At 44.5% G+C, this 27175-nt stretch overlaps 1 pseudogene; it reads left to right on the top strand.

The window, feature by feature from the left end:
• The first annotated feature begins 5129 nt into the window (after window positions 1–5129).
• Window positions 5130–26934, top strand: LOC132430254 (olfactory receptor 52E8-like; annotated as a pseudogene).
• Window positions 26935–27175: the final 241 nt, after the last annotated feature.

Genomic DNA, 27175 nt, shown 5'->3' with positions numbered 1-27175 from the left:
CTGAGGAGGAAACTGAGGCAGAGAAAAATTAAGTACCTTGCTCTAGGTCACACTGGTAGGTAGTGGATTGAAACCCAGGCAGCCTGGGGGCAGGGCCTATGCTGATAACCACTATACAGTCTGCCTCTCTGCCAGAGGTGGAGGGGACACCCTGGATCTGGGCCCTCATCAGCAAAGCCAGCATTGCCTGTGACAGCATCTCTTCTCTATCTAGGGCCACATCCCCCATCCTGCCCATGCCATCTGCCTGTCATAACAACCACCACAAGCTCCCTCATGGGAGAAGAAAGGGGACAAGACTTGGGGTTAGACAACACTGGATTGGACCCCAGCCTCACCATTTACTGACTGGGATCTTAGACAAGTAACTTAACCATCAATTTTCTCTTCAGTGAATAGAGAGCACCATCTGTCATCGCTAATTATTAGAGAAATGCAAATCAAAACTACAATGAGGTACCACCTCACACCAGTCAGAATGGCCATCATTTAAAAGTCTACAAAAAACAAATGCTGGAGAGGGTGTGGAGAAAAGGGAACCCTCCTACACTGTTGGTGGGAATGTAAATTGGTGCAGCCACCATGGAAAACAGTATGGAGGTTCCTCAAAAAACTAAAAATAGAGTTACCACATGACCCAGCAATCCCACTCCTGGTCATATACCCAGAGAAAACTATAATTCAAAAAGATACATGCACCCCCAATATTCGTAGCAGCACTATTCATAATAGCCAAGACAGGGAAACAACCTAAACGTCCATCAACAGAGGAATGGATAAAGAAGATGTGGTATATATATATACAATGGAATACTACTCAGTCATAACAAAGACTGAAATAATGCCATTTGCAGCAACATGGTTGGACCAAGATATTATCATACTAAGTGAAGAAAGTCAGAAAGAGGAAGACAAATACCCTGTATCACTTATATGTGGAATCTAAAACATGACACAAATCAACCTATGAAACAGAAACAGACTCACAGACATAGAGAACAGACTTGTGGTAGGGGAGTGGGGAGAGAATGGACTGGGAGTTTGGGATTAGCAGATACAAACTATTATATATAGAATGGATGAACAACAAGATCCTACTGTATAGCACAGGGAACTCTATTCAATATCCTCTAATAAACCATAATGGAAAAGAATATACATATATATGTATAACTGAATCACTTTGCTGTACAGGAGAAATTAACACAACATTGTAAATAACTATACTTCAATAAAATAATTTTTTTAAAAAAGAGAGAGCAACATCTACCTGACAGGTTTGTGTGAGGATGGACTGAAATAATGGATATAAAGTACTTAGCACAGGGCCCGACCTAGTCTAAGCACTCAATAAATGATGGCCCCTTCCACCTCTTCTGAGAAGAATTCCCTGACTGTGTGTGCCTTCCTCCACCCCCACACGGGTCAGGACCTCTCAGCTGTGTCCCTGGCTTATCCCCACCTCAGCCTGCCACACCTCCTGGTCTTGAAATTATGGTTTTATTTCACAAAATTGAGCCCCAAAGTCAGTCTCATTCACGGCTATATCCCCAGGGCCTAGCACACCGAGCTCAGCACATAGTAGGAGCCCAATTTTTTAATTTTTTTGTTTATTTTTTATCAATTTTTACTGGAGTGTGGTTGCTTTACAATGTTGTGTTAGCCTCCACTGCACAGCAAAATGAATCAGCTATACACGTACAGATATCCCCTCCCTTTTGGACTTCCCTCCCATTAGGTTACCACAGTGCATTAGGTAGAGTTCCCTGTGCTATACAGTATATTCCCATCAGTTGTCTATTTTATACATAGTATCAATAATGTATATGTGTCAATCCCAGTCTCCCAATTCCTCCCTCCCCACCCCTTTCCCCCTTGGTATCCATGCATTTGTTCTCTACGTCTATGTCTCTATTTCTGCTTTTCAAATAAGATCATATATACCATTTTTCTAGATTTCACATATATGTGTTATTATACGATATTTGCTTTTCTCTTTCTGACTTACTTCACTCTGTATGACATTCTCTAGGTCCATCCACGTCTCTACAAATGACCCAATTTCATTCCTTTTTATGGCTGAGTAATATTCCATTGTATATGTGTGCCACATCTTCTTAATCCATTCCTCTGTTGATGGACATTAAGGTTGCTTCCATGTCCTGGCCAGTGTAAATAGTGCTGCTATGAACATTGGGGTGCATGTGGTTTTTTAAATTATGGTTTTCTCTGGGTATATGCCCAGTAGTGGGATTGTTAGGTCATATGGTAATTCTATTTTTAGTTTTTTAAGGAACCTCCATAATGTTTTCCATAGTGGCTGTATCAATTTACATTCCCACCAACAGCATATGAGGTTTCCCTTTTCATTAGGAACACAATTAATGTTTGCTGACTTAATGATTGAATTATAACAAGAGATATAGCTAATATTAATTGAGAACCCACTGTGCACTAGGCCCCGTTCCAAATATTTTACAGATTCTAACTCATCTAATACAACAACCATTTGATGTAAGCACTATTGTTTTTCCATTTGAGGAAACGGACACAGAGATGTGTCTGATAAATGTGGAGATAGAATCTGAACCCAGAGATAGATTCTGAACCCAGGACTTCCCTGGTGGCACAGTGGTTAAGAATCTGCCAGCCAATGCAGGGGACACGGGTTCGAGCCCTGGTCTGGGAAGATCCCACATGCCGTGGAGCAACTAAGCCTGTGCGCCACAACTACTGAGCCTGCGCGCCTAGAGCCCGTGCTCTGCAACAAGAGAAACTACCACAGTGAGAAGCCTGCGCACTGCAAGGAAGAGTAGCCCCCGTTGCTGCAACTAGAGAAAGCCCACGCACGGCAACAAAGACCCAACACAGCCAAAAATAAATAAATTTATTTTAAAAAAAAGAGAAGAATCTGAACCCAGTCAGTCTGGCTTTAGAGCCTGTAAGCTAAACCACAATAAAAAAGTGAACAGATGGGTGCCTACCTTCCCGCATGGCTGCTGAGAAGGCCAAAAGATACTAAAAGCCCTACATGTGCACAGAGGTTTATTGTCATGAGTTCCCAGAAGAGGAAGGAATCCCTGGTTCAAGGCCTGCTCCTCCCAGGCCTTGGTTTCCCCATCTATGAAATAAAGGTTGGACTTATTATATATCAAAGCTCTTACACTCATGATGATGCTTGTCTGCAGGCCTAGAAGGCAGGGAAGGAGAGCGGGAAAGGGAGGTTGGGCCAAGAGAAACCTAGAAACAGCACAAGAGCTTGGTGGGCCCAGCCTGGAGCAGAGGGCAGGCCAGGGCCCAGCAGAGCAGGGAGAGGCCCCACTGCTGCCTCTGTGAGCACCCAGGTCAGAGGTGGCTTAATTCAGCTAGGAGCGGGGGTCAGGGTCAAGGTCCCAGCCAGGCTACTGTGATAATAATAACTAAGGGCAATAGTGACCATTCACAGGTAGCCAGCACTTTACAGTTTGCATTATCTCACCTGGGTCTCATGCCAACCCTGTGATTATTACCCCTGAGAACTAAGGCCTAGAGAGGACTAGGTCTTGCCCAGGGTCACACAGTGTCTCAGCATCTAGACCTCACATGACCCACCTTGTTGATTGATCAATTTAAATTGCAATAAGCCATATTCCAGAAATTGCTCCGGCTCTTTAAGGAGGGAGTGAGCAGAACCCAGGTGGCATGGCTGGACCAGAGTCAAGTGAAAGAAGTAGCCTTTTCCACTCATTAAAAGTTTGGCCAGGCAAGAAAAGTGGGCACATGTGGGCAGGCAGAGCTCCTTGGGGCTCAGGCCACCACTGGACCCAGCGCCAGGCCCAGGCTGCTGTAACTGGGCCCCACGTGTCCTCCTGAGCCTTTGTCCCCCGGGGAGCCTCACAGGCCACCAAGGTCCGGCTCATTATGGCCTAATTGGTGGCAAATCACTCAGCCAACCTCAGGGACGCAGAGTGATGAGCTCAGAGTGAGAAAAGTTTGAGCCGCCAAAACTTTCTCCGCAGTGGCCCAAACTTTCCCAGCCCTTAGGGGCACCGAGGTCCCTGTTGGTGTGCAGGTTTCTCCAAGATGCCCAGGCCCAGGTGCACCACTGATACACTGCTGTCACGCTGGGGCTGGTATAACCCTCAGCTGTAGCCTGGTTGTCTGAGGCGCCTCCCAGCTCCCCAGAGCCTCATGGATGCCCTCAGTCTGGGGAGGGTTGCCCTAGCTCTGTCCTCCACTCGCCCACCCCATCCCAGGACACTTGGTGGAACAGCATACCCTCCACACCCGGGGAGCAGGGTCTGGGCCCTCCCCCGAGCCGAGAACTACATCCCTGATGGGGAAGAGATGTCTGGCAGTCAACATGACCATGGGCCTCCCAACCCCGAGGCAGTGCGCTGAGGCCCTACCCGTTAGCCCATTTTTCCTCACACCAGCCTCAGGAGAGAGGCAGGAAGGGTGATATAAAGATGATGACAGTGGTAAACAAAAGGTCACTATCTCAGAGCTAAACATCTTCTATGCATCAGCCCATGTACCCTTCAGATAAGCCCCATGAGGTGGGAATTAGTATCCCTATTTCATAGATAAGTAAGCTGAGACTCAGAGATAAGTTCACACACCTCATACAAGCTTTTCCTGTATGAACATACTAGCTTTGAAGTGCGACTAATTTGGGCTCAAATCCCTGCCATTTAACCAGCTGTGTAAACTTATGTACCTTATCTAACTTCTCTGAGTCTTTGTTTCTTCATCCGTAAATTGGGGAGGTCATCTCTGTTTCATAAGATTGTGAGGTTAAAGACAACATATATAAACGGCCAATCACAGTCCTGGCCCAGGGTAAACATCCATTAAATGACTGATTGCTCGGTGGAATGAAAAAAGCACAGGATTTGGAGCCAGCAATTCAAAAAATATGTTTGCCCCCTTGATCCATGCCAGGCTCTGTCCCAGGCCCTAGAGTTTGCAGTGTCAGTTAGAGGCTCTCCCTGCCCTCCCCAAGCTGGGGGAGACCAGGAAATAAGTGCACTGGGAGGGGAGGACAGCTCAGCGGTCAGTCTGAGATGTCACTTGGCCTCTCCAAGCCCAGCTTTATCATTTGTTAAACGAGATACCTTCCCCGAAGTGTTATCATGAGAGCTGGGTGCATGACGAAGGTAAGCATGGTCGGTAGATTCTAGAGCCGTATAGAAATATCCCTACTGTTCCACAGATGAGGAGGCTGAGGTCCGGGGACCTCCCATCATTACCCAAGGTCACCCAGCTGGTGGTGTCCAAGCCCAGAATGAATCCCAGGGTTTTTCTACCCAGACAATGCTCGACACCCTGGCAGGAATGGCAGCCTTCCTCAGCCTTCCACCTCCAGACTCCCTGGCCAGCAGGTGAGATGTGTGGGGCAGACCCTACGTCTTCCCAGGGGCTCACAGTTGCCGGTCAGTAAGACAAGCAGGAGATACTCAAAATACATGAGGAAAGGGAACACAGCCTGGGGGCATCCAGAAGGAGTGAGGGCTGACAGCTGCCTCCACTGTCTCTCTCTGCTCAGACATATACCTATGAGCTCCAGGACCCTCCCTCCTCTGCTTCCTTTGCCACCAGATAACCCCACAATTTATGCAGAAGCAGAGAGCCTGCTATAGACACACTACTTCAAGACGTGTCCCAAAGCCCCCTTCCAATCAGATGGGGGCCCCACAGTCTCTCTGAGAGAGAAAATCTCATGGGCCCTCCGCTCTCTGCCCCTTAGGAAAGGTCTGAGCTCAGTGTGATGGGTCATCACGATGGACCAGGGCTGGGCCTGAATAGCTCTGACCTCTGTTCCCCTGCAGGACTTGATCCTAGGTGAAAGCAGAAGGGAGCTGGGCTTGGGACTTTCTCAGGCCCCTGAATCATTGGTGGCCACAGACTTCCCCTTCCAGAAGAACCAAACCTGCAGGAGAAGTTGGAGACTATGGGGGAGGGAGGGGGCTGAGGATCTGGATGGGAAGGTCTGAGGAGGTGACCCAGGTTGGTCCCAGGTCCCCTGGGGGATATTTGGAGAGAGCTGAGGATGCGCGCACACGCGCGCGCGCACGCACACACACACACACACACACACACACACACACACACACACACACATTAAATGTGGAAACCAGCAGCAGTGGCGTTCGAGTCAGACAGCCTAAGTTCAGGTCCCAGCTCTGCCACTTACAGGCTGCATGGCTTTGGACAAGTGTGTGGCCTTTACCGGTTTCCTTCTCTATAAAATGTGGGGGCCAACCACACACGGGTTGTGAGGATTAGAGAGAAAGTCTTAGCCAATATTTATAGAGTCCACACTGTGTTAGTAACTGTGCTGAATAAGTTACAGACGTTGCCGCATTTGATCCTTAGAACATCACTGCGAGGCTTTGCTTGTTCACAGCTCTATACTTCACCTAGCCTACTGGGTGCTCAATAAATATGTATTCAATGAATGAGTGAATGAAGGTGGGATTGGTGTTATTATTACGCCCATTTTTCAGGAGAGCACACTGAGGCTCAAAAAGAGAGCAGGCAACTTGCTAGGGCCACACAGAGCCAGGCCTCCTGTCCCAGGCCCTGACACCAGTATGTTCTGACTGACTCAGGCTCACAGGGAGGGGGCTGTGTGCACCAGGAATGTCCAAGGATGAGGCCTCTCTAACTAGCCCTGCCAGGCACAGATACTCTTTCCCCCAGGCACAGACTGCAGCACAGGCCTGAATCGAGGCAGCCTCTGCCTGACATGGTGCTTGGGTGCCACCTTGTGGCTATTCTGGGAAGTGCAGGCTGCACCTGGCCTGGCCAGAAGGCCTCACCGTGCGGAGGAAGGTCAGCCCTGCATGCAGACAGCTGTCAGTCCACAGATCCTGGGCAAGGTCCCCAGCCCAGACATGGATAGGGAAGGACAGGCTGCTCCAAAAGTTTCTCTCAGAGACCAAAGGGCACCTAGAGCCAAATAATTTGTTTATGGCTAGGTCAGGCAGAGATGGGGGCAGGTGGTGCTCATGTGTCTAGCAGGGGCCTATGGCCTCTGACTTTCTGGACCACCAACCCCAGACAGCCCCTCACTTGCCCGTCTCACAAACCACACACACAGGGGCCATATCAGGCCACTTGCCAGATTTCCCACTGCCACAGCCTGAGGTCTTTGGGTCTACAGCCTGGTTTCTTAGGACTGGGGTGTTCAGCCCAAATGACCCTCAGAGTGGAGAGTTCCCTCTCCTTCCTTATGAATATGAGGCCCACAGGGGGATCGGCCCTGGCCAGGTAGTCCCAGAACCCAGGCCTCCAGACTGTCAAACCAGTGGATTCTCAATAAGGACCCCCTTTTCCTACAAATCAAACAACAGAGCAAGTACTGAGATTCAGGCAGGCATTCATTCAATCTGAGACCTGCCCTCATGGACTGACAGTCTACAGAGTGCCTCCTTCCCATTTCCCATTCTTGCAGGAGACCGGGGCTACCACCAGCCTTGGCCAGGTCAGGCATCTTATGGGTCTGGGGATCAGAACCAGACTTGACTTCAAGTCCCAACTCTGCCACTTACTAATGCCGAGGCTTGGCCAATAGTAACCTCTCTGAGACTCAGTTTCTTCATCTGTAAGATGGGTTTAATGATTACCACCTTGCAAGGGCTTGTTTTAAATGAGATACGACATGTAACACCCCAGGTACGAGACCTGGCCAGGGCAGGAGCTAGTTGAATGAGCTACTCCTTCCGTCTAGCCCCCGGCCAGCCAGGGGAGGGGGTCACAGAGAGAGCTTAGAGGAGGCTGAAGCACTCCAGTCACAACTGATAAAAGTAGCCAAAGACAGACCCCAGGCTTAGGCAAATCAGGTCTGACCCTTCAGAGTCAGGCAGCTGCTGTCCCATCTTCCTCAGGCCCAGGCATTCTTCCTTTGGGCTCAAAGATGGACCCACAGGTGAGTCTGCTGACAAGGCTGTGCCTGGTATAGGGAACCACCCTGGTTGGAGGTCTGCCCCCACCCCCTGCTCTGCCCCCTACCCTGTGCTGAAAGACAGCTAGTCAGGCCCCTCTCTCTAGCCAAGGCAGTGTGGGCCCCAGAAGCCTGTCTGGAGAGACCAGCCTGCTCCCTGAAGAGGAGAAGATTTGAGAGCTGTCCCATTGGGAAAGGAAGCCCTCTCTCCTAGGCGAAGGCCCACTGACCTGCCACCCTTGGAAGGTTTCCCCCGCCCCTTCCCAAGAGGAGGAGCTAAGTGTGGAGAGGCCAGGGGTCTGCCTGAGGGGACAGAGAGCCATCTTCAAGACTGGACACAGCAAGGTGAGCAAGAGGAGGGAAACTGGGCTAGTCCTGGTCCATGCCCATCACACACGGAGAGAACCTACCACAACATCCCCAGTACTGAGGGGACCTCCAGCTCCCCAGTGACGAGAGTGGGCTCAGGAGCCAGGAGGAGCCAGGGGACCAGCTCCGGGTCCCGTTCTGTTACCAAGCAGCTGCAAGACTGCCGGCTCCAAGCCTCAGCCATAAAGTGGTGCCTCCTACCTCCCCGGTGTGATGGGGAAATCAAATCAGTTGAGGAACATGAAAGAGGGTAGATCTGATGTTAGGTGTTAGGCTACATCACAAAAAATAATTATAATAAGTAAATAAATAGGCAGGAGGAAACTTTTGAAGGTGATGATAGGTTTATGGCATAGATTGTGGTGATGGTGTCATGGGTATATACAATCAACCCTTTAACAACGCAGGCCTTAGAGATACACGCCCTCTGCACAGATGAAAATACATGAAAAACTTATAGATGGCCCTCTGTACCCACGGTTCTACACCTGTGAATTCAACCAACTGCAGATTGTGTCGTACTGTGGTATTTACTATTGAAAAAAAAAAATCCACATATAAGCGGACCCATGAAGTTCAAACCTATGTTGTTCAAGGTCAATTGTATTTATCACCAAATTCATCTGGTTAAATACATTAAATATGTACAACTTTTTGTATGTCAATCATAACTCCATAAAGTGGTTTTTAAAAAAAAAAAAAAAACAGCTATCTCAATCCTGAGGAAAAAGAACAAAGCAGGAGGCATAAGCCTCCTGCTGGGGACTTCAGCCAATACTACAAAGATACACTAATCAAAACAGCATGGTATTGGCACAAAAACAGACATACGGATCAATGGAACAAAATACAGAGCCCAGAAATAAACCCACACACCTACAGTCAATTAATCTTCAACAAAGGAGGCAAGAGTATACAATGGAGAAAAGACAGTCTCTTCAGCAAGTGGTATTGGGAAAGTTGGACAGCCACATATAAATCAATGAAGTTAGAACACACCCTCACACCATACACAAGAATAAACTCAAAATGGTTTAAAGAGGGAATTTCCTGGCGGTCCAGTGGTGAGGACTTGGCATTTTCACTGGCGAGGGCCCAGGTTCAATCCCTGGTTGGGGAACTAACATCCCACAAGCCGCACAGTGCGGCCAAAAAAAAAAAAAAGGTTTAAAGACTTAAATATAAGACATGACATCATAAAACTCCTAGAAGAGAACATAGGCAAAACATTCTCTGATGTAAATCGTACCAATGTTTTCTTATGTCAATCTCCATGGCAATAGAAATAAAAGCAAAAATAAACAAATGGGACCTAATCAAACTTATAAGCTTTCGTACAGCAAAGGAAACCATAAACAAAACGAAAAGACGACCCTCAGAATGGGAGGTAATATTTGCAAATGATGTGGCCAACAAGGGCTTAATTTCCAAAAATATACAAACAGCTCAAAAAACTCAATAACAAAAAAACAAACAACCCAATTGAAAAACGAGCAGAAGACCTAAATAGACATTTCTCCAAAAACATACAGATGGCCAACAGACACGTGAAAAGATGCTCAACATTGCTAATTATTAGAGAAATTCAAATCAAAACTACAATGAGGTACCAGCTCACATCGGTCAGAATGGCCATTATTTCAAAGTCTACAAATAACAAATGCTGGAGAGGGTGTGGAGAAAAGGGAACCCTCCTACACTGTTGGTGAGAACGTAAATTGGTGCATCCGTTATGGAAAACAGTATGGAGGTTCCCCAAAAAACTAAAAATAGAGCTACCATATGATCCAGCAATCCCACTCCTGGGCATATATCTGGAGAAAAACATGGTTCCAAAGGATACATGTAGGGACTTCCCTGGTGGCACAGTGGTTAAGAATCTGCCTGCCAATTCAGGGGACACGGGTTCAAGCCCTGGTCCGGGAAGATCCCACATGCCACGGAGCATCTAAGCCCTGTCGCCACAACTACTGAACCTGTGCTCTAGAGCCTGCGTGCCACAACTACTAAAGCCCACACGCCTAGAGACTATGCTCCACAACAAGAGAAGCCACCGCAATGAGAAGCCCACGTACGCAACAAAGAGTAGCCCCCATTCACCGCAACTAAAGAAAGCCCTCATGCAGCCAAAAAATAAATAAATAAAAGGATACATGCACCCCAATGTTCATTGCAGTGCTGTTTACAATAGCCAAGACACGGAAGCAACCTAAATGTCCATCAACGGATGAATGAATAAAGAAGATGTGGTACGTATATACAATAGAATATTAGCCATTAAAAAGAATGAAATAATGCCATTTGCAGCAACATGGATGGACCTGCAGATTATCATACTAAGTGAAGTAAGTCAGATAGAAAAAGACAAATATCATATGATATCGCTTATATGCTGAATCTTAAAAAAAAAAGTGATACAAATGAACTTATTTACAAAACAGAAACAGACTCAGACTTAGAGAACGAACTTATGGTATCCAGGGGGAAGGGTGAGGGGAGGGATAGATTGGGAGTTTGGGATCGACATGTACACTCTGCTATATTTAAAATAGATAACCAACAAGGACCTACTGTATAGCACAGGGAACTCTGCTCAATATTCTGTAAAAACCTAAAGGGGAAAAGAATTTGAAAAAGAATAGATATATGTATATGTATAACTGAATCACTTTGCTGTACACCTGAAACTAACACAACATTGTTAATCAACTATGCTCCAATATAAAATACAATAAATTTTTAATAAAATAATTTTTAATTAAAAAAATAAAATATGACAGGACTTCCCAGGTGGTTCAGTGGGTAAGACTCCACATTCCCAATGCAGGGGGCCCGGGTTCGATCCCTGGTCAGGGAACTAGATCCCACATGCATGCTGCAACTAAAGAGTTGCATGCTGCAACTAGAAGGTCCTATGTGCTGCAACTAAGACCCAGAGCAGCGAAAATAAATATATAAAATAATAAATATCTTTAAAAAAAAAAGAATTCTTAGAAATGTTTATTTAAAAAAAAATGACACAAATGAACCTATCTACAAAACAGACTCACAGACACAGAAAACAGACTTGTGGTTGCCAAGCGGGAGGGGGTGGGGGAGAGTTGGATTGGGAGTTTTGGACTAGCAGATGCAAACTATTATATACAGGATAGATAAAAAAACAAGGTCCTACTGTATAGCACAGGGAACTGTATTCAATATCCTGTGATAAACCACATGGAAAAGAATATGCAAAAGAATATATATACATATATATATAACTGAATCACTTTGCTGTACAGCAGAAATTAGCACAACATTGTTAATCAACTATACTTGAATAAAACAAATTTTTTTAAAAAAGATTTCTTGGGACTTCCCTGGTGGTGCAGTGGTTAAGAATCCGCCTGCCAATGCAGGGGACACAGGTTCAAGCCCTGGCCCGGGAAGATCCCACATGCCGCGGAGCAACTAACCCCAAGTGCCACCACTACTGAGCCTGTGCCATAGAGCCCGCGAACCACAACTACTGAGCCCACGTGCCACAGCTACTGAAGCCTGTGCGACTAGAGCCCGTGCTCCACAAGAGAAACCAGCACAATGAGAAGCCTGCACACCCCAACAAAGAGTAGCCCCCGCTCACTGCAACTAGAGAAAGCCCACATGCAGCAACAAAGACCCAATGCAGCCAAAAATAAATAAATAAATTTATTTTAAATTTTTTCTTTTTTAAATTAATTTTTAATTGATTTTTTTAAATTTTTTTTATTTTATTTATTTTTTTATATAACCTGCTCTTCTCTTCACCAGGCCAAGTTACATCCCAAGTTTTCCATCAGTTCTCTTTCAAAGTAACAACATGTAATGAGTATAGCAGATATTATTGATGGGGTTGGGGGGATATTTCTTGATTTTTCTTAGGAAGAACATGGGGTGGGGGACACATGAGGAGAATAAACAAGCATGTTTACAATGTCCCTGGGCACAGGAGAGTGCAATAGCACGGAAGTCATCCTTCCCAGGCTTTGAGTGTACAAGGAGAGAAGCACAAAGTGGGCAGCACCGGGGCTGATAGACGTGTTGTGGTCTTCCAAGGATTTCAGAGGCAGCATGTTCTCCTCCCTGCAGGAGGAAATAGCCCTCACATTCAGGGTACTCTTGGTCTAAGTATATACTCACTACTAGCACTCTGCTGCTCCACCACTCTCCTTCTCTACCAGACAGAAACAGTCAAGTTTCCAAAGAAGCCCAATAAATGTTTCTTGATTAAATTCAGTGACATGTCATAACCCTAGAGAAAATACTAGGGAGGCAGAAGCAATTCTCTCCATTCTAAGGTGGCTACTCATTTCTGAGTCAGCCACTGCTCTGTCCCATGACTGTCCAAAGCGTCCAGATATGATTTCAAAATACAACAGAATGTCTCCTAATGCTCTCCATAGAGTCCCTCACATCCTTGCCTTCATCTTCACCACTAAGCACCTGAGGACACTGTTCAACGTGGAGCAAAGAGCATGGGTGTTAAAGTCCATTAGATGTCGGTTTAAAACCCAGCTATGCCTGAAGGTTGAGCTGCTTGGTAGGCATGATGAACAAAGGACAAAGGCAGACCTACAGAAGAAAATATTAGCACAGCAAGCCCTCTCTGAGCCCTGCTTGCAGCTTCACTGTTCTAAAGGTGAGGGGAAGTTTTCACAGAACTAGAAGCCACAAACCACAATGATCACCTTGGATTTTATCTCGCTCTCTCCTAGTTCCACCTTCAGAGTATCAGTTAAATTGCCCTAACATCTTCTCTAAAGAGAAAACCATTCTGAAGATACAAATGGTCCCCTAACAAGTTTTACCAGTCAGGGTCCAGACAGGAAATCAGAAACCACACTAGGTATTTCAACAGAGAATTTAATGTAAGGAATTTAGTTAGACAGGAGGTAGAGACTTGAAAAGGCAAAAAGAAAACCCTGAGGTAACACATGGGTAGCAGGAACAGCGACCACCCCCAGGGTTCAAGGAACAAAGGGAAGAGGCTGAGATGGTCAGAACCTAGAAACTTGGAGAAGAAGCATCCAGAGCTGAAACTTGGGCTTCTGAGCAGAAGGTGCTGCAAGGATGCTGCTGGTACCTTAGGAACTCATAGGAAGGGCTGTGTACAGCGGGGACACAGATTGATGAGAAGGAGGTGCTTTTTGGCTAGTGTTGTACCTTTGGAGCTCAGAGCCCCATGAGACTGGGATGCAGACCTCTTGGTGGGCTGGGGACTGCCCAGAAGGTGCTGGTACCTCTGAGGGGATACAATGAGGCTGGATCTGGGAGGGCCCAGAGAAGTTATAAACTGAAACCGATTGCAGTTGCCAGAGCAAAGGTCTGCTGGTGGTGATACTGACTGGAATAATAAGCAAACAGGAAGGAGCCAGTCCATTCTGCCTTCCTCCTTCTTTCCAATAACCCTCAAGTATCCATCGATAGAGTAATACAAACTAATGCCTGCCCGAATAAGAAGTAATTTGCAGAGTCCTAACCCCACCATAACAAAGCTGAGTATAGAAGGTCGAGTTTGGGGTGAGACATGATAGCTTCACAACTTTGAAACTGTTGCAAAAAATGTTTCACAGAAAAAGAGAAAATGAGAGTATTGCCTGACCTTGTTGGCCTGACCTAACCATTTTGCAAGTGAGCAGAGAAGAACTCTGGTCTATTTCTTATATATTTTACACACATTGAAAGAGGACCATGAAAGGCTCCCTTTACATTTTGTTCAGCCAGGAAGATAGGCATACTGTCTAGGATATTCCCACAATAGCTCCTGTAACAGATATTGCAATGACAGCAAGTGGCTTTGTTACCAAGGCTGTTGCCCCAGAATCATACCCCTGCCCCTCCCTTGAATGGAAACCAGTTACTGTCATCTAAGTTTTGGGAGGAAACTGCAAAGAGAAAAAACAAGAACGGATTAGAACCAACTAGGCCCAAGATGGTGGAAGATTCGACTTCCAGGAGTTCTTGAGCCTCTTCATACACTCATTGTAATGCATAAGCATGCTGAATGACACAGCCACCAGCGCTGTGACAGTTGACAATCTCCATGACAACAATAAGGAAAGCCCATACAAGGATGGAAAAGGAGAGTTGTCTCAGTTCCAGGTTCTCCCCTGTTCTCAGATAACTCATGAGTATTCCTCCCACTCTTTACAACTCCCTCCCTTTTATCTCAACCTTCCTGGATATTTGGTGTTTCCGCTGAACTGGGTTGAGCTGACTTGCAGATTAGGTGCCAGCTTCTCCATTCTTTGCCATTGAATAAAACTTGTGCTGCTCCAGTTACTGGCTGTGCGAATCCAATTGGAAAAAGAATCTCCCTGGCCGAGACAAGGAGTCTCAGATGGGCTAGGACTCCAGCGCGGGTCAAGTTAACCAATTCGGTAACAACTTGTCTTGGTGAAAGGGAGATTAGCAGATCTTGACAAAGTGTTTGTTTCTTCTTGCTGTCTTGCACATCTGCCAGCCCCAAGAGAACATTCTCAGATTAATTTGCAAAAGGATGAAAAATAGATGGAGCAGAGCCGAGTCACCCCAGTTATCCCAGCCAAGGGCAGCCAGTAGCCATAACGTGAGCAAGCCCAGTCAAAATCAACAGAGCAGGCTGGTCAACCAACAAGATGGGAGCAATAAATTCTTGCTGATGTCTGTGTCCCACTGACGGTTCGCAGTAGTTTGTTCCATGGCAATTTTGTCAACAATGGACAAGTGAAACAGATAGTGGTAGCAGGAGTAGGGTGCTGTATAACAAAAATCTAAAATATGTGGCGTTACGGGCTTCCCTGGTGGCGCAGTGGTTGAGAGTCCGCCTGCCGATGCAGGGGACACGGGTTCGTGCCCCGGTCCGGGAAGATCCCACATGCCGCGGAGCGGCTGGGCCCGTGAGCCATGGCCGCTGAGCCTGCGCGTCCAGAGCCTGTGCTCCGCGACGGGAGAGGCCACAACAGTGAGAGGCCCGCGTACCGGAAAAACAATAAAATAAAATAAAATATGTGGCGTTGGCCTGAGACTAATCAGAGGACTAAGGCAAGAAAAGCAGAGAGGAAACTCTGATTCTGAGTTAAGCCATGGGATTTTCTTTGGCCAAGGGGATGTTAGCAAAGCTGATACAAGCAAAGACTCAAAAAAGTGCCTGGGTATTGACAAAGAATCTTTGCTTGACCAAACTCTGGTCAGGCTCCTGAACCTTCTCCTAGGCCCATCTGTGCACTTCCTTGTAAAATCCAGTCTCAGCAAGAACCCTGCTAAGTCAGTTTAACTAGAATCCTTCACCCTCAATATCAAAAGTCAGTTTAACTAGAATCCTTCACCCTCAATATCAAAAATCCAGTTCCTCAGCCTCTACCATCCCTCAGGTAATGTCTGATCACCTGGCCTGTCCTTGAGCAAAGAATCCTGGTAGGTCCCTTTAGCCCAAATCCCCTGACCCTTATTGTTTCCTCTTAGTAATTCTCCATCCATTGACCCCCCCTCCTGCTTCTTGTCTATAAATTCCCACTTGACCATGTCGTGTTTGTAATTGAGCCTGGTTCTATACTGAGGTCTCTCTTCTGCTATTGACATAGTTTTGAATAAAATCTGTTTTTACCTCTTTAACTACTATCCAACTCTGGTTTTTCTTCTATAGTATTTCTACTTATGTTCTTGCATCTCTGCCGTGACTGTGAGAGCATGCTTGGGCTAGCCTGCTGGAGGAACAGAAGATGCATAGCTGAGTTGCCCCAACCATCCCACCCAATGCTAACCTAGATAAGCTTATAGCCAGCCAACACGTGAGTTAGCCCAGCCACCTAGCTGACCGCCCCAAGTGTGCGAACAATAAATGCTTACAGTAAGTACGTGCCATTGATTTTTCTGTGACTGCTCGTTACACAGCAATTTTGTGATAAGAGATAATTGACAAAATGACTAAACAATGGTTTCTACATATTATGTCTACAATAAATATTTGCCTTTTTCCCATATCCCACTATAGTAATGTATGTTGGATAAATGTCTTTTTAACTGCTTAACAGTGTGTTCTATAAGGGTAGAAACTGTATTTTAAAGATATCAGAGTAAGGTAGTAAGAAAACATTATTCTTTTAATAGGAAAGTCATTGTTTGTTAGAGAAAATACATTGACAGTTGCTTGAAGGTAGAAGGTATTAACAGTGAGGGGATAGTGCCAATAAAAGGAATCAAGGATGCCTGGGGAAATGGCTGATTCAGTGTTGGGGTACGGAAAATGGAAGATGATCTAGATTCTCTTATACTGCCAGAAAGCAATGGAGAAAACTGTATTCTCTTAAACAAATGATAGATGTTAACATCACCAGTAATGGCACAAAGTGGTATCATCTATCTTCTGAAATGATGTACTGAGAAGGGCACAATACCACTTTTGTGGTATTCTTGCAAAAATATATATATAACTTGAATTAAATCAAGAGGAAACATGAAACAGACCCAAAATGAGGTATGCTCTACAAAACAACTGTCCAGTACTTTTCAAAAGTGTTAAAATCATGAAAGACAAGGAAAAACTGAAGAACTATTCTAAATAAAGGAGAATATGAAGATATGAAAACTAAATGCAAACATGCAATGTTGGATTGTATCCTAGATCAGAAAAGGGACATTAGTGGGACATTTGGCAGAATTTGGATAATGTCTGTAAATTAGATAACAGTATTGTATTGACATTAGTTTCCTGGTTTTGATAAGTGTACTGCGGTTATGGAAGACGCTAACATTGGCGAATCCGGGTGAAGGGTACACAGGAATTTTCTGTACTGTTGTTGCAACATTTTTTAATTCTAAAATTATTTCAAAATTGAAAATTTTTTAAACATTTGTAAAAGTGGGTAGAACTATTCTCCGGGAAAAATGAGGGAAATGTTGACCTCCTAGAGAGAAGGAAAATGAGAAAGAGAAAGGACAATCTAGGACACGACAAAAGTGTGCAGACTCTATAGTGTGACCCTCCTTTAAGCCCCCTCAGTGATGGCTACAAAATCACAAAAGCCACACAGAAACCTAAGAGAACAGCAAACATAAGAACAAAGACAAAGTGAAAGTGATATGTTAAGCCACAGGAACTTGCTGAAATCATGCTGAGGGCTCTGTATTATCAGAACTCACAAGAGGCTATGCACACGACATAATAACTGTATACATTACACTTCATTATTTATTGGAAATATTAAAGAAAGGTACATCTAAATGTTAAAGTCCAAACCATAAAGCTTTTATAAGATAATAGAGGAATATATCTTCACGACATTGCGGTAATGAAAGTCTTTTTAAATAGGACACAACAAGCACTAACCTTTTTTTACAGAGGAAAGAAAAAATGATATAAATTTGACTACATTAAAATTCAGAATGTTTGGTAATCAAAAGCAGACCTGCCACTTTTATGTAATACATTATATAGGTAATCTGCACAAAGGCATCTGACAAAAGCAAGTGAAATATGAAATTCAGCCCATACTGCACTTACCACACCACACTTACCAAGCCATCAGAAACGGAGCCTTTTTGTAATTTGTACAAAGGTATCCTATGTACTAGACATATCTTCAATCAAAAGATGTCATAAGTAAGTGAAAAAGCATGCCACAGATTTGGGGAAGATATTTACAATACATTTAACCAACAGAGAACTAGTATCCAGAATTTATAAAGAATAACTACAAATCAATAGGAAGACAGATAACTTATTTCATAAATAGGTAAAATTGATAAAAGATTTGACAGTCACTTCAGAAAATAAGCATATGAAAAGGTATTTGTCTATACTATTTCAGAATTCAAATGTTAGTCATTTATGATTTAAAGCAGAATGAAATGTCTCACTCTAGCTCACATATTTAAAACAAACTAAATGTATTTCACAGTTTTTAAAAAATGTAAAAAGAAAAAACAAAAATATTTCAGTTAAAGAAACTTGATTTCTTCAGCTAAATTAGAGTTTCCACAGAGAAACTGCAAAAGGACCAAGATAATTTGGCTGAAATTGGCATGGTCGTTATATACCATGGGTGTCATCATTTTCCAAGGCACTAAAGTCACATCACACTGCATTAGATTGGGAAGAAAATCACTTTTGTAGACTAAGAACTGTTTCATGTCCACAGCTAGACTTGGAATTTTCCATAGAACCTGGATAAAAGTAAGCCAGTTGTCCTAGAAAATTAAGTACTTCTACAGCCTCCATCAATACAAGAGCTAATCATTTGCTATATTCCAGCTATTTCCAATGCATTTAATTCCTTCTCCTAATGGGAAAGAACAGTAGAAAGTAGAAAGTAGGACTAGCCAGTTAGATTGCAGCACAGCAGAGCAGATATGAACACAGGCTTCTGAAGTCAGAATGAGTGTGGGTTTTTTGTTTGTTTGTTAATGTATTTTTTTAAATAAGTAGCATAGAGAAATAAATCAACAAAGCAATGTACCATTAGAAAAATAATGGACTAAAAACTTTTTAATGTAAGCTACTTACTTATCTGTCATTCAAAAGCAGGCAAGAGGTCAAGTGTTCAGAAAATGAACATATCACAGTTTGGGGAGATCAGGAGTTACTATGAAGAGTGACATGATTTTCAGTGGGTCCCAATTGCTTTTGGGTGAATATTGATAACTTCCTAATTATGATTATAAGACCTAGTGATGCGATCTTCTACCCAGTTCTCTCTAGTCTCACCCATAGTTAGATTCCCACATAAATTCTGTCAATCATAAGGTAATTTTTAAGCATCCGGAATATATTCATTATCTTTTTTTGCGCCTCTGGGAATCCTCATGTTCTGTTTCCTCTTTCTAATTTTCAGATTAGAAAATTCTAACCTAATCTAAATCTTTTCTAAATTTCATATTTTCTCCAGCCTGAATCACTACTGTTTATTCTTATGACATCCTTCAATATTTATCCCAAATGCCACATCAGTGAAGCCCTCACTGATTAGCTAAGACCTTGAAAAGAGTCAATTGTTTTATCTTAGAGGTCACAGAACCTTGTACTTTTCTCTTTTATTGTAGTCTAAGTACTTTTCTTTTTCTTATTCCTGTTGTAATCTAACCAGAACTCTCTTGAAATAAGGGACAATTCTATGAGACTTGTGTAGACATTTTTTTGTTGTTGCTCTTCAATTCACTCATTCAACAGCTACTTACTGGGGCTTCCATGGTGGCGCAGTGGTTGAGAGTCCGCCTGCCGATGCAGGGGACACGGGTTCGTGCCCTGGTCCGGGAAGATCCACATGCTGCAGAGTGGCTGGGCCCGTGAGCCATGGCCGCTGAGCCTGCGCATCCGGAGCCTGTGCTCCGCAACGGGAGAGGCCACAACAGTGAGAGGCCCGCGTACCGCAAAACAAAAAGAACAAAAAAAAAACAGCTACTTACTGAGAGAGTTCTAGGTGCAACAATTATTTTAGATGCTAAGAGGCATAATAGTGAACAAAACCAACAAAACTCATTGCCTTTATGGATTTCACATTTAAGTAGTTGCAAATACGTACATACCAAGGCAAACCAGTGCTAACACAAATTGGGGAATTCTAAAATGAAGGTGCTAAGTCACCAAAAGATTGGAGTGCAGCTTAACCTGAAGAAATTTCTGGAAAGAACAAACAACTATAAGAATGACTAAGATTCTCTGTTTTCCTTTGCTCATCTATCCTCTAAGAGTGTGATTTATTTTTTCTACAATCTCTCTCTCTCTCTGAAAACCGGATTTTTGCGTGCCCTACATATAACCACCTACATGATACAAAAATTTAATCTCTTTATTCCTCATTCTGGGAGAAAGGTCTCTGATTACACTAGCTTGGTCAACATTTGCTTATGGTTTATCAACTATGACTGGGGCTGGTGGCATGACTAAATTGTATAAAATGGTACAAAATGGCTGCCACTACTATAATCTCATGAATGGGAGAAGATTTTTAAAAAGTGGTGAAACTTCAGAGCTCACATCTCTTGGTTGACCTCAGAATGTCCTTATGGATGTAGGCTTTTGGGTATAGGTATTATGTCTATTCTGGCTCCCACTGAAAAAAAAAGAAGAAATAAAAAAAGAGAAAAGGTATTTGATCTCCAGCCTCTCATATACAGATGTTCAGGTTGTGCACTATACAACCGCACAACATCTATTGTGTAGACATAGTAGATTTGTATATGTATTCAAACAATTTCTCAGCAGATGGCACTGGAAACTCTCATGCACTACTACTGAGGTTACAGATTGGTACAACCATTTTGGAAGACAGTTTGCCATTTTCTAGTAAAATCAAAGATATATATGCATACCCTTTGATCCCGGAAATCTCCTCAGGCACTTGGGCATCAAAATACATGTACAAGAATATTCATATTGGCATTATTCCTAATTGTGGAAAACCAGAAACAACATAAATGTCCCTCAGCAATAGAATATGTAAATAGATTATGGTACATTTATACACTGGATGCTAGCAATAAAGTAAGCTACAGTCACATAAAAGCATGAATGAATTTTGCAAAACAAATATTAATTTTTCCTTATTTTTGTAAATCTCCTTAGAATACAATAGACTGTATAAAGCCAAAAATATACAGATGTATTGTGGGGTTTATAATTTATGCATAAATAAAGCCTATGACAACAATAACACAAACAATGGAAGGGGGGAAACAGAAGAATCCTGTTGTAAGGATCTCATACTCTTTGTTGGAGTGGCATAATATTACTTAAAAGTAGATTATGGTAAGTTAAAGATGTGTACTACAAATCCTAAAGCAACCACTAAGAGGCACAGCTTATAAGCCAACAAAGAAGATAAAATGAAATCATGAAAATAGTGAACCCAAAGAAGGCAGAAAAAGAGGAAAAGTTTTTCAGTCCTACTGCTCTCAAATTCCAGAGGACAAACAAATGCTTCTCTGGAAGAGCCAGCCCCTGTCTCTGTGAGTCCTGGCTGTTCTCAGTACAACCCCACCAAAGTCACCTCCTTCCCGAGCTCCTAAGCTGCCTATTATGGGGAAGTAGATGCCTCATGAATCTCAGCGTGTGCATACATGATCAGGCACTCAGGCACATGCATGCACACACACACACCACACCTAAATCACATCCTTGTCTCCACCACAGGGCTTTCACTGTCACCCAAGTGCCCTTTCCTGCCTTTGGGTGACCCCCAAATTGCAGGAGCCCCTCGCCCTCAGCTGAGCCCCAGGTCATCCCCAGCTTCTGCCTGTTAGTGCCCCTGAAATGGAAGCTGCCCTGAACCCTGACTTGCTCTCTCTAATGGCTCACCTGTAAAGTAGGGAAACCCCTCAGCAGATGTGACTGCTCTGTGAGAAAAAACAAGAGCCATAGAAATTAAAATGTTAGTACACTGTCATCTCCACCCAGCCTCTATCCCTGGGGTCCTCCCTAAGTTCTTCTGGGTTTCTCATTGTTTCCTCCTTTGAGTCCCTGGAAATGCCTCCCCACTGGGTATCTCATACTCCACTGGAAATCCCCTGGAGTCACAGGGCTACTTATCCATCCCTCCTCTCAGCCTCATAGAGAAGTGCCTTGGAGCTGGGCACTGACCTCAGGCCTTACCTTTTCAGAGGTGAAAACAAAGCCACAGAAGGCTATGACCCAACGGGAGTCCTCTACAGGCTACCACGGTGAGGTTGGGGATGAAAAGACAAGAGATTTATGGGGGATTTGAGGTGGTAAACATGAGATTGGAATTGAACTCCACATTTACCATTGACAAATCTACATTCATATCCCAGCTATCATTTAACACTTATGACACTTTAATTAGTTATCTTCTTTAAGCCTCAGTATTTTCATCTGTAAACTGGGTTAATAAATAGTATTCGTCCCTTAGGGTTCCTGTGAATATTAGAGATACTCTATGGAAAAACCCTTGGAACCATGCCTGGCATGTAGTAAGTACTCAATAAATGCTACATGTAGTATTGTTGCTGAGACTAAGACTGCTTGGAGCCTCTCTGATGTTGCCTTTGTGTGGGGTGTGAGGGAGAAAACGGTGGTGTAGACAGAAGAGTCCAAGAAGACCTAGATTTGAGGCCAGGCTCTTCTTGCTAGGTGAGACTAAGCAAATCACTTAGAATCTCCTAGCCTTGATGGGGTTAGTTTTTCATTCATTCATTCATTCATTCATTCAACTTCAAAGAGCTACTCTAAGTTAGCTGCAAATGAAAATGTTTATTAAAATCCCTTGGTGCATTCCTGTATTCCTTCAACACAACATTTACTGAGCACATACGTACTCTGCAGTGGGCTCTGTGCCGGGCACTGGGAGACAGATGAGTAAGACATGGTCTCCCCACCAGCAACACTTTCAGTCTAGTGGGGAGCTAGATCAGCAAGCCAGCAATTATAGCATGATGAAGACATGTCCAGGGCCTTGGCTTTAATGGTGAGGAGAAAGATTGGAAGCTTGAGGACTGAAAGAAGTTAAGGATGAGTTTATTTTCACCAATGACAGACTTGAACTCCATATGCTGAGGGTAAGAGGGGAGAAGTGGAAGATATCCTGAAGACAAAAGTGAGGAAAGACATCTCTTTCACTGGGAATAGAAGGAAGAGAGAAAGATGAGCACAGTAGCCAGTTTGTGGGGACAGGGAAGTTAAAGGAGCTCTTGTCTGTGGTGCTTTTACAGTAGAGGAGCTGTGTCTCTTTCTGCAGAGAGCACATGACGTCTGGCCACTTTATCTCTGCCCTCCTATCTGTCCCCCTCCTTTGCTACTCAGAACATTAAGCCTTGCAGGGTGACTTAGTTGTGTTGGTCTTTCACCTCTACTAGTCTGTAAATTCTTTTTTTTTTTTTGGTACGCGGGCCTCTCACTGCTGTGGACTCTCCCGTTGCGGAGCACAGGCTCCAGGTGCGCAGGCTCAGCGGCCATGGCTCACAGGCCCAGCCACTCTGCGGCATGTGGGATCCTCCCGGACCGGGGCGCGAACCCGTGTCCCCTGCATCGGCAGGCGGACTCTCAAACCACTGCGCCACCAGGGAAGCCCAGTCTGTAAATTCTTTACCTTGAAGCCTCCAGAGCAGCAGAATATCTCCTTCTCTGGTTTCCAGAATCCCATTTGCTCCTCGTTCTCATTCCACCCCTCTTCCCTCTTTTTCTGTCTCCTTCACTGACACCTGTTATGTTACTCTGTCGGCCCCTTAAGATTCTATCCCATGCCTTCAATAACATTATAATCCCCCAATCCAGCTTTAATCCTTCATCTGAGCACTCCACCCTTATTTCCAGTTGTTGACTGGACATCTCTTCATTTGTGAGTTTTCACAACATCCAAATGGGTTTATTAAGTGTACCTCCCAACACTCCAACACTGTTCCTCCTTCCTCAGGTTTTAGCAGTCATCATAGCTGAAAAACAAAAGCAAAAAAAACCTTGAAATTATTGTTGATTCCTCTGTCTCTCTCCACTTCCACTTAGTTCTTAAGTCTGATTGATCTGTCTCTAGAAACATCTATTCATCTCTCTTAAGACCTTCATTAGCCAGTAAACTGATCTCCTCATCTTTTACAGTCTTTTCCATTCCTTCTGCCCTGCCTTGAGGAGCTTGTTATTCTACATTTCCTCTACTCACTGCTTTGGAGCCCAGTGTCAAAGAAGCTCCTTTAGGAGTTTACCTAAGTAATCCTAAGATACAGAACAGGACAGAAAATTACAGTTCACGTGACGGAGACAGACCAACCTTGTCCAAGTTAAGATGTTTGTGGGCAGCCCATGCCAGCTTATTCTCCCCCTTAAGGATGACCATCCTGTGGTATTTGGGAAGGAGCGGGGGTCCCTAAATGTCTTCTTGGCCACTGCTCCTCCGTGCTGCGTTTTCCTCCATGCCCCTTTATTCCATCACAGATCACCTCTCACCTCACTCACTCTCAGCTCCTGAATTCCACCCCCGCCAGAAAGTCTTCAACAGACCTCCCCTAAGAATTTTTACCACCTCCCCACAAGTGTTGTCTGGTCTTTGCCCAACCACAACGAAAGTACATTTCCCAAAATTTGAGTTATTCTGACTAAAATAATGCTCTAAGAGTTCCAGAAACACATTCCAGGGTGGGCTTTGGAATTCCAAATCCACTTCCTTTTGAGGTCTGTCTGTGAACTTAGAGAGGTTCCTCTTTAGTCTTCTGAGTATTCAGAGGGTGGCTATAGTAACACCAATGTAAACATTGATTTTCAGAGACAATACATTTAAACCTATAAGAAAGAAGAATATTTCTTCCTAGCTGCTCCACAATTCATAAGGCTTCTCTAATCTTCAACGTAATTAGTAGTTATAGTAAAATGATCCACTGCCTCATTTGCCTGAAAGGTTTCCTGGGACACCGGATGTTCAGGTCTAACACCAGGTAAGTCTCCAGCAAGCCAGGACTAGTTGGTCATCCTGAAGTTAAGAGCATGCACTCTGGAGTCTGTCTGGGTTCAAATCCAGCTCTGCCACTTACCAGCTGTATGATCTTGAACTAGACTTAATCTCTCTGTGCCTCACTTTCTTCCTCAGTAAAATTAAGAAGATTAAAAAAAGTTAATACATGAAAGCATTTAGAACACTGCCTAACATACGGTAAATGTCCAACAGGTGTCAGCTACTTTTATGCATATCAGTGTTAATTCCTCTAATCATCACACCTACCACCACCAAATGGTGCTCCCTAAGAATCTGCCCAGTACTGAATCACACATCTTTAATCTTAATATCTGCTCTCTTAATTATACAAAAACCTGGCCAAAGCTTTGAAATTACTACTCTCAGAACCCAGTTAACTGTTTAGCTTCTTACCTGTTCCTCATTCACCTTACCCGACAAGCAATGCTCGAGCACTTCCTGTGTGTTTATGGTGGCTCTGTGCTTGGAGCTTCAGAGAACACAATAGAGGTATGCTGTTACCCCTGTTCTCCTGGAACTCACATTCTGAAAGGAATGCAAGCATCATTCATGACACTGATGACAAGGCCAGGCAGGAGGCCCCACATCCAGTCTAGAGGATCTTAGGAAGGGAGAAGTCTCTGTGGTCCGTTGTTTGTGTCCAGGAAGAACAGAAGTACTCCTCAGCAACTTTCCTCTCCCCTTGCCACACAGTGTACCCCAGGCACAAAAGTGAGGCCATCATTCCTGACTTGTTCCTCTCTCCCAATAAGCCCCACTTGGTTCTTCCCAGGCTTCTTGGACCAAAGATTCCTCATATATTCTTTTTTCCTCCTAATCAAGAATCTTCTTCATCCTTTCTATTGCCTCTGGCCCATCACTCTTTTTTCTCTCCTATACCACACCTACTTTCTGCCTAATCTTTTACTCAGCAATCAAATACCTGGAGTATCACAGATAAACAGCATCTTGTAAGTTTACATTTCACATACAAAAGCCAAGAGCTCCCTAAGGACAAGGAACGTCTTGTTCATCTTTGTTGCTCCCATGACACCTGACATAGTACCTGTCTGTGCCCCAAAAGAGTAGACATACGTGCACGAAGAGGTGGATCTTCATCGCAAACCACGCAGGCCCTAAAATAAAAATAGGTTTTCTTCCATTGACCATTTTGTTCTAACAGTCTCTGACCCCCACTCCTGGGGCCAACTCAGGGCCAAAGCCAGTGGGTAAGGATGGAAATAGCAGCACCTTCAACATCTCCTACACCAACTTCTTCCTGGGGGGCTTCTCTGGATTGCGACAGTGGAGGGCCCTCCTGGTCCTGCCCCTTACTTTTCCCTATGTGACCATCGTCTCTGCCAATGCCCTCATCATCCACACGGTGGCGGCCCAGCAGAGCCTGCATCAGCCCATGTACATGCTCATTGCCCTGCTCCTGGCTGTCAACATTTGTACTGCTACAGCGGTGATACCCAAAATGCTGGAGGGCTTTGTGCATTATGTTAACCCCATATCACTGCATGGCTGCCTGGCCCAGATGTTTTTCATCTACTTCACTCTCCTTCTGGACTACAACCTCCTGCTGGCCATGGCCCTAGACTGCTTGGTGGCCATGTGCCACCCACACTGTTATAGTGACCTGATGACCTCCCGTCTGCTAGGCGTGCTGGCCTTTTTTGCCCTGACATGGAGCCTGGGAGTGGCAGTGCCCTTGGTAGTGCTAACCTCACGAGCTTGATTCTGCCAGACAGCAGTGATCTGACACTGTACCTGTGAGTACATCGCACTGCTGAGCATAGCTTGTGGAGACTTGACCTTCAACAACAAGTTGGGGCTGGCCGTGCGGTTGGTCACTGTGACCTTTGATCTAGCCCTGCTGGGGACCTCCTACACCCGCATCATCTATGCTGTCTTCTGGATATCTCCTGGGGGAGCCCGAACCAAGGCCCTGCACACGTGTGGCTCCCACTCCCATTGGTCATCCTCACCATCTACCTCTCTAGTCTCTCCACTTCCATCGCTTTCCGAGTAGCCAAGGCTGTGTCTTGGAATGTCCAGAACCTGCTCAGTGCCATCTATCTGCTGCTCCCAGGAGCCTTGAATCCTGTCATCTATGGGGTAAGGATCAGAGAGATCAGGCAACATGTAGAAAAGATGCTCTGTGGAAAGGAATTAGCCCAGGAGGTTAGGGAGAAGCCAGAGAGGCTGCAGAATATGAGAGTGAAGGAGAAACTGCCAGGGTGAGAGAACTTCATCAACTTGGGAAATTGGGGCTGTGACCTCTGGGAACAAGAGATAAGCAGGCAGTACTGAGGGACAGGCTGCAATTTCCTGAGATTATGGAGGACTCAACAGCAGGTTCATTGTTGGTAAACTATTCCTTTTTGAATTCTTAGAATGCTCTGTTTTCACTCCAATGAAAAAATTGCTTTTCCCTATTTATCCTTGTTAGTTTAGTTTCTCTGTCCTCTTCTCCCTGACTCCT

This window comes from Delphinus delphis, chromosome 8, assembly GCF_949987515.2.
Source record: "Delphinus delphis chromosome 8, mDelDel1.2, whole genome shotgun sequence".
Taxonomy (NCBI): Eukaryota; Metazoa; Chordata; class Mammalia; order Artiodactyla; family Delphinidae; genus Delphinus; species Delphinus delphis.
The sequence above is the reverse complement of the archived record's forward strand: the minus strand, read 5'-3'. Positions and strand labels throughout refer to the sequence as shown.